An 8,232-nucleotide genomic window follows, 5' to 3' on the forward strand; every position below is an offset into this window, starting at 1 on the left:
AACTAACAAACTTTAGATTAGTTTTTAAAAAAGCAATCCCGTGTAAATAAATGTTAAATAGCATAAAATTCTGAACAACTTCTTGAAAACCTATCCACACAGTTCTTTGAATTTTGATGATTCATTCTTTCTTTCTTTATTATTATTATTATTTTAGAGATGCACGGAATACAGTCGAACCTCCATATATCGTACTTCCACATATCGAAATTTTCTATATATCGAAATCCTAGCAAATTTCTATGTTCATTACATAGAGAAATTGTTTCTATATATCGAAAAAATCTCTATATATCGAATTTTTTTTCGAGACATTCGTAGATTTTTTTCCTTTTTAGACTGTTAGTCTCATGCAAAATAAAGGTTAGGGGAGAAAATTATGTTCACTAAAGGTTGCTACGAAACTCATAAGGAATTTGGGGTTGAGGGTTGTGTAGATAGGTCGTTGTTTCGTTCTGGAGTTCTTAAATCCCATCATATTTATTTTAAATATCTTAGTTGCAACCAGTAACATTGTAAAATCAGTTTCATGTCATCCCTTTTGTCTGTTGATTATCGTTCCTAATCGTTTTAGCTGCAGTAAAAAGCATTCAAGTTAAGTAGATTAATTATTTACTTTTCTCTCAATTTGTCAAAACGAAAACCCCCTAATGTTGCGGACCAAGTTGAATTGCCGAAGAATGAAGAAGTATGAAGATGCAAAAATGTAATTTCTGTTATTTTTTTAATTATTAACTTTCATTTCATCCGATGCTCGTATCAATTAGAAATTAGGTTTCATACACGAAAATTAGCTTTAATTTTAATGGTTTAGGAGATTTTTAGGATAAAATAAGGTCGTTTCTATATATCGAATTTTTTTCCGGCAATTTGCTACTTCGATATATGGAGGTCCGACTATTCGGTATAATGTATATCGGCAGACAAACCGATTATTTGTTTTGGCAGAGTAGGGGAATGTGGGGCAAAGTGAAATGGTTAAGCTGACTGAGCTTTTTCAAAATGAACAAATTGGAAATTTGTTTTGAAAATTACAGTACATGAAAGAACATTGTATTTTATAATAAAACGTGCATTGAAATAGTATTTTTCATTTTCGGCGGTGAATTTTCGCTTTCAAAAAAAAAAAAAAAAAAGGAAAAATTTCACTTTATTTTTTCATGGGGAAGGTGAAAAATGAAATAAGTTTGAAATGAAATATTTTATATTCGATTATAAAAAATATTTTTGGTCAAAGGAATCAGTAAATAAAAGGTTGAATGAATAAATGAAAAGATGTTGAAAGAAATAAACGAATAATTAATTAAATAAATTAATTAATGCGTGGGTACAAATAAACGAATGAGTAAAACAGTGAATGAATAAGAAAATAAGTGTATGAATGAATAAATAATTGAATTACTAAATTAAGGTATGTTAATAAAGTAATTGAAGTATAATTTAAGATTTATGGGGGAAATTTTCCAGAAAAAAGTATTTATTGTTTTTATAAACTCTGAAATTAACTTAAGGAGTCACCCACCAGATGAATGTCACCCGGGGCTGACCACCCCTTCTCAAGAAAGGTTTTTTTGACTTAGAAAAAAGGTTTTTTTTTTTTCTCTCAAGTACAGTTTCAAAAACTAAAAGCAAACGATTTGGTCAACATCTATATGTTATACATTAAAGGAGAGCAAATTAATTCTTTTCAATTATTTTAAAGCGTGGGATTTTAAAGTATTCTTACTTATAAAATCCAACTATTGGAAAACTTGGTATTCAAGTTTAGTTTCTAACGTTGTATGCATCTTAGGTTAGCAATAAAATACAATGCTAAATTTTAATAAAAAGGAATTAGTATTTCAACCTATGTTTTGAAATTTTCCCCCTTCCCATTAGGGGGAGTGGATTGAAAAAAATAAATAAATAGGAAAAAAAATCTAGGAGTCGGAGTTGGCCATTTTCCCTCCGACTCCGCAGCCCTGGTTCAAACGAACCTTTTGAAAGCGATGTCAAAAATCGCTTTTGAAAAATGCGATTAATAACAGATTTTTTTTTAAAAATACTAAGTACTTTTCATAATGCACTCAAAAAGACAAAATAACCTTTTCCGGGTCAGAAAAGACAATTTAAGTATCCGTGTAGTTTTCAATTATTCCAAGAAAAAGGCTTCACAAATGAAGAAAAGTACGGCTCAAGTCATCTAGAGAATGTTTAATCATTTTCTAGTTTTTAATCATAAATTTGAGGGTTGAAACATGCATATTTTTCTTAATGGAAAAGTTTGATTTGAAACGACTTGAGCGCACTTTTCTTCGTTAGTGAAGCCTTTTTCTTGAAATAATTGAAAATTACAGGAATACTTTGTCCTCTCTTATATAATTGCCTTTCTGAACAAAAAAAGTTTTTTTTTTTTTTTGTCCTTTTGAGTGCATCATATGAAGTGCTTAGTATTTTTCAAAAAAAAAAAAAAAAATCCGTTATTTTGAAGATTTTCGTTTTTAAACAAAATTTTTATTTAGCGTTAAGTTGTACCTTAAGATTAAACAAATCATTTAGTGAAATTCCGAAGCTTCGAAGTTAGCTGAGATATAAGCAAAAGAATGGCTCACAACATACGTTTTGTGATAAAGAATCTAATATGTCTCTTTATTTAGCCCTGTTATCTATTATTGGCATGGATGAGGATAAAAACCCTAAAAAAGCAACGACAATGAATAAATTTCATTCTTGCTCCATTGAAGTCTTTGATTCAAAATAGTCATTCTGATTTCGATTAACAATACTATTGCAAGGCAATAAAATTTGTAAGAATGGGTTTTATATTCAAACATTTAACGGGGAAATAACATGAAGTTTGATGTTTTCCATCCTAACCGAAAAAATAATTTTGTTTTAGAATTTTAATTTTTCAGCGTTTAGCTGTACCATTAAATTAAGCAAATCATTAAAAGAAATCCCGAAATCCGTAAGTGGTTTAATTGCTGAGATATAAGCGAAAGCAGGCCTCAGATTTTTTCGTGACAACCAGGCCAAGTAATAAAAGTGCTTAATAAAAATGGGGGTTATTTATCCAATCTTCAATTTAAATATGCTGGAATTGGTTACTTGAAATTTGATGATGTTGCTAAAAAAATAAGTTTTAACATACTTTTTTGTGTATTTCCTGAAAATAATTGAACTCAGCGATCATGACCAGTTTTAGTTTTTAGTATGGCCCTGGCCTATAGCTCAGGGGCGTGCACAGGGCGGAGGGGACTCGAGATTTTTAAAAGGGGGGTTCAAATATATTTAGCACCGTAGGAGTTAACAATATGGAAGGGCGACCGTAAAAGTCATGTGCGACGGACCCAAAAATTTCTGTGTATGCCTCAACCATTACTAAGCTAGAGTGACCATGGTCAAACCAGTGCATTTCAATTTATGTCAGAAAAATGTATGAATCTTTGTTGAAAATGAATGAAAATTTCACAGCTATAAGAGTGCAAAGTTCTAACACCATGAGAATTAATTTTTACCAAGAACCAGAACTGTAACATCACAGTTCAAAAACAATCTAAGTGAAAAAAAAAACCCTAAACCATGCCCATAGTTAGTTATTTAATGTAACGCAATTCTCCTGATTTTTTTTTCATTTTTATTTTGTCTATTATATCCTAGTAATGACCTCTCCGAAAGTGGAAGCTGAAGCTGCTTTGATGTGTGGGAGAGAGTGTTTTGTTTGAAAAAAGTTACTATATGTTTAAAAAAAATGGCATTTGAACCCATGCACTCCACCAATTTTTGTTCTTGCGCTAAAATATAAATAAAATTATTGAGGTTCATACAATGTAAGTGCGGCTTACTAAACGCTTGTGTTTATAAATTAATACGAGTTGTAAACTTGTCTCCACATTCTACAAAAAGTACAATACAATTTTTTTAAGATCATTTTTTTCTTTTTACTGATTTTTTTAAAAAAGACAAACGCAAATGAGACTTTTGCAGGGGTGTCCATCTCTAAATGCACAAGTATTCTCTACTCCATTCAAAAGTGAATATTTTGATCCGATCGGCTATTAATACTGAACTTTATTTGGAGCATAGAAGCATATGAGATGAGAAACGCGGTTTTCGAGATGAAAATATATTTTAAAGTTAGTTGGCAAAGTCGTCAAATACGTCCCCCCTCCCTCCTCACCCGCTGAATTTTGTTTAAATGCACAACTGATTATGTGCAAAATACTAATTATCAATTATTACAAACTAATTATCAATTATTACAGCTGTTATTCAGAAAAATTTAGAGAAAATAGCTTCCAAGTTCCTGATAAATCATTCAATGAACGATAAAATTAGCTATTTTAAAAAAGCGATTATTTGCTCTTTTTTAATAAAATATTATTAATCGGTTTTAAAGAAGTGGATTATTATTTAAATTGGCATTTGATTTTTTAGTTTGAAGAAATAATTAATAAAGTCATTATACTTAATTTTTCAGTTGAAAATAAACTATAAATGTTTATTATTTTCCATAGAATTAATTAATATTTTACTACTAGGGTGTTTTTTAAATTAATTGGAGACGCCGGTTTTCCCTGGAAGTGGATGCCTGAGTCGAATGTTATTTTCTGTCTGCTACCCTGACGATTGCTCTCAATGAACTTTCCCATTTTGCATAGGCACGTGCAACCAGTTTCACCACGTGGAACTTTTCAAAAGACCCCCCCCCCTAATCCCGAATGGTGCTAGCCCAGTTGCTCTCTTCTCCACCACTTTGAACTTTTCAATGGCAACCCACGCTCTGAACCCCGAATGGTGATAAAAATTGCGCCAAGCTAAGGCGCCAGATTTTTAAGCTTAGAAATTTACTCTTGAAAACAGCCTTGAATGTCCGAGCACCTAAGCCCCTCCCTTCAAACCCTACGTAGAATTGGAAGACACCCGATTGGTCAATCGTGTTTCCGGTCAGTTGGGCAGAGCCCCCCGTGGAGAAATTTTTGAACCAAATGGGAAAACACCATTGGCGATGCGCTCTTCCACAGTATCAAATTTTTCTTCCAGAGCATCGACTTTATCTCCCATGGCGGTTAGTTGATTCTCCATCATGGTTTTCATCGACGTTAGGTCACTTTTCATTTCATCGTGACTTGTAGTAATTTTAGCAGTTAAATCACTATTTAACAGTTCTTGGTTAGTCGCTAATTCATTTTTCAATTGTTCTTGATTAGCCCCAATGTCATTTTTTAATTGTTCTTGATTTGCAGTAAAACTTGCAGTCAAATCACTTTTCACAGAGGTGATTGCGTCAAGAAGTTGTTTTAATTGTTCATCCATTGCGCGAGTATCACCATAAAAACAAAGTCCAAATTTAAAAAGTCTTTATGAAAAAAATGTCCAAAGTCACACTTACTCCAAGAAAGTCCAGAAGTAGCCCCACGTTGGGCGCCAAATTGTAACGGATTCGGTGAGGCTTCCAACTTCTCGAAAGGACGACACAGTTCTTGATTAAAAACACAGAGAATTTATTTACACTATGTACAGGAAAGATCGTCAACAACTGCTAAATTATTCATCAGCAATTAAGCAATTATCACACAACACCGTAAACTCAACGTTTACACACGTATTTACTTCCAAATACGAAAACAACACAGCGAAATGCCTCGCAATAAACAGAGCTAATACACTCTCAGAACAAATTCTCAATCGAAACTCTCCTTTTTATCACGCAGGACGCTTTTATAAACATCGAAGAAGTTTCCACAACATTCTTGCTGCTTCTGGAAATGCGTAGACCGTTATCAAATTTTATCAATGAAAAGAAAAGGAAATAGGGGATCGTATACTTTAGCCGAATGAAAAGGGGCTGTATATTCATTACGGGAGACTATTTACAGGTTACGTTACTACAATAATTACTATTTACAGGATTTGTAACGCTACGAACTGCTGTCGTTTAGTAACATGAATTGAAGTTATAATCATTAAAATGAATGTACATTCAGTTGGTATATAGCCTTCTTTTTTAAAAAAATTGGTTACGAGTCTTTTTTTAGGACATAATATATATATATATATATATATATATATATATATATATATATATATATATATATATATATATATATATATATATATATATATATATATATATTAATAAGAAAAAAAAATGTTACGAATAAAACATAATTTTATGAGGAAAAATCTTTAAATTAAAAATTTAACAGCTGATGTTGATCAGCTAATTACTTCCCGCCTATCGAATTCATTTTCCTCTTTTGTAGTCAACCTGAAAAGAAGAAAGTTGAGCTTCCAAAGCTTCTCCCCCCCCCCTGTTGAAATTGAAATTCATTACTGATAGTCTCAAATTTTGTTTTCGAGGCCCCAATTTTAAAAATGTTTCCGGAAGAAAGGCTCCGAACTCCGCCATCCAACAACATCAAAGATAATATAAATTGCGATTTTGGGGCTTGAATTTCGAAAAATTATTAGACCCCTAAATTAACAAATATGGCCTTAAACTGCGTTTTTAAGACTCCAAATCCAGAAATTCCTGGGGAAGGACCCTCTAATATCCATTAAAGCAACAAGCTAAAAGTAGCTTGTTATAAACTGTCGTTAAATTTAAGAAGGGGAATAAATTTCACAACCCTGACCTTTTACCTCTATCATCGTTGGAGAATTTCGTTTTAAGAATTTCGATTTCGAAAAACTCCCGGATTGTCTACAATTTCGTTTTGGATCGATTCGAAAAATCGATCCGTGACATATTTTGAGACCCATTATTTTCTTCAACGTCAACAAATGTTTTCAAATTCAGAAATCAGGCCATGATAATCGCGTTTTCAAGGCCTCAATTCCGAAAACTTTCTGGAAAGGACCCGTACCTTTCCTCCCCTTAACATTACTGAATATCATCTAAAACTGTATTTAGAATTCAATTTTGGAAATTTTCTGTGGAAGAACCCTCTGAGGCACGTTTTCATATTCGAGTAAACAGAGACCCCTGTCTATAACTAGAAAGTTTATCCCTTTAATATACACTCAGTCGCAAAAAAAAAAAATATATGCACCTAGAAGAATTAGAGCCACAATCATGAAACTCGGCACAAATGCAGTTTGGTGGCCGATATGCGAATGATTAAAATTTCAGCGCCAATGAAACAAGGCTAAGCGCGGTATGAGCATGTGAGTTGCACAGGTGGGAGAGTTTAAAAGCATGAGTACTTGTGCTGTAGGGCTATTCAATCGAATCTGTTGGCTTCGGTAAACTGTATTGTGACTTAAGATGCCTCTAAGACGTAACTGGCGGCAGTACGAACAGCTGACGGAGTTTGATAGGGACCGTATAATAGGCTTCAGAGAAGCAGGTTGGTCAAACAGGAGTATCGGCCACCACCTCGGTTGGAGTGATGTGGTAGTTGCTCGGTAATGGCAACAGTGGATCTCGGAAGAGAGAGTCTACCGTCGCGGAAGGTCAGGGCGTCACAGGGACACAAATGAGCGCGAGCATTGCGCAACCAGAAGAGCGGCCACGTCGGCACCGACTACGTCGTTAGCATCAATTCAACGCGACTTACCCCGTTCCAAGCATCCGGTGGTATCAAGGAAAACCATTAGGAGACGACTGACCGAAGTTGGCTTAAAGAGCCGACGTCCATTAAGATGCTTGCCCCTGACCCCACATCACAGGCAGTGTCAACTGGATTTTTGCCGACCTCGGGCAGCTTGGAGTGTGACAGACTGGAGGCGTGTGATATTCAGCGATGAATCTCGATGCAGTCTCAGTGCTGATGATCACCGTACATGTGTGTGGAGCAGCACCGGCCAGCGCTCCGATCCGGCATTCGTTGTCGAGCGTTATACAGCCATTTCAACAGGTATGACAGACTAAGGAGCGATTTCTTGGGACACACGATCACGTCTAGTTGTTCTCCAAGGCACTTTGACAGCTCGCAGATACGTAGACAGCATTTTAACGCCGATTGTTTTGCCCATGCTATCAAGTCGCCCAGGTGCTATTTATCAGCAAGACAATGCTCGTCCACACACTGCGCGACTCTCTCAACATTGTCTTCAGGGATATGACGTATTCCCATAGCCTGCCAGGTCACCAAACCTTTCGCCAATAGAGCATGTCTGCGACGTGCTGGGAAGGCAACTGCAGCCATCCCGGGATACAGGGGAATCAACGACGCAGTTGCAAAGATTATGGCATGTTCTTATGCAGGGGGTCATAAGTGACCTAATTCATTCGATGCCACATCGTGT

Source organism: Uloborus diversus, chromosome 4 (assembly GCF_026930045.1).
Source record: "Uloborus diversus isolate 005 chromosome 4, Udiv.v.3.1, whole genome shotgun sequence".
In the NCBI taxonomy this organism is placed as follows: Eukaryota; Metazoa; Arthropoda; class Arachnida; order Araneae; family Uloboridae; genus Uloborus; species Uloborus diversus.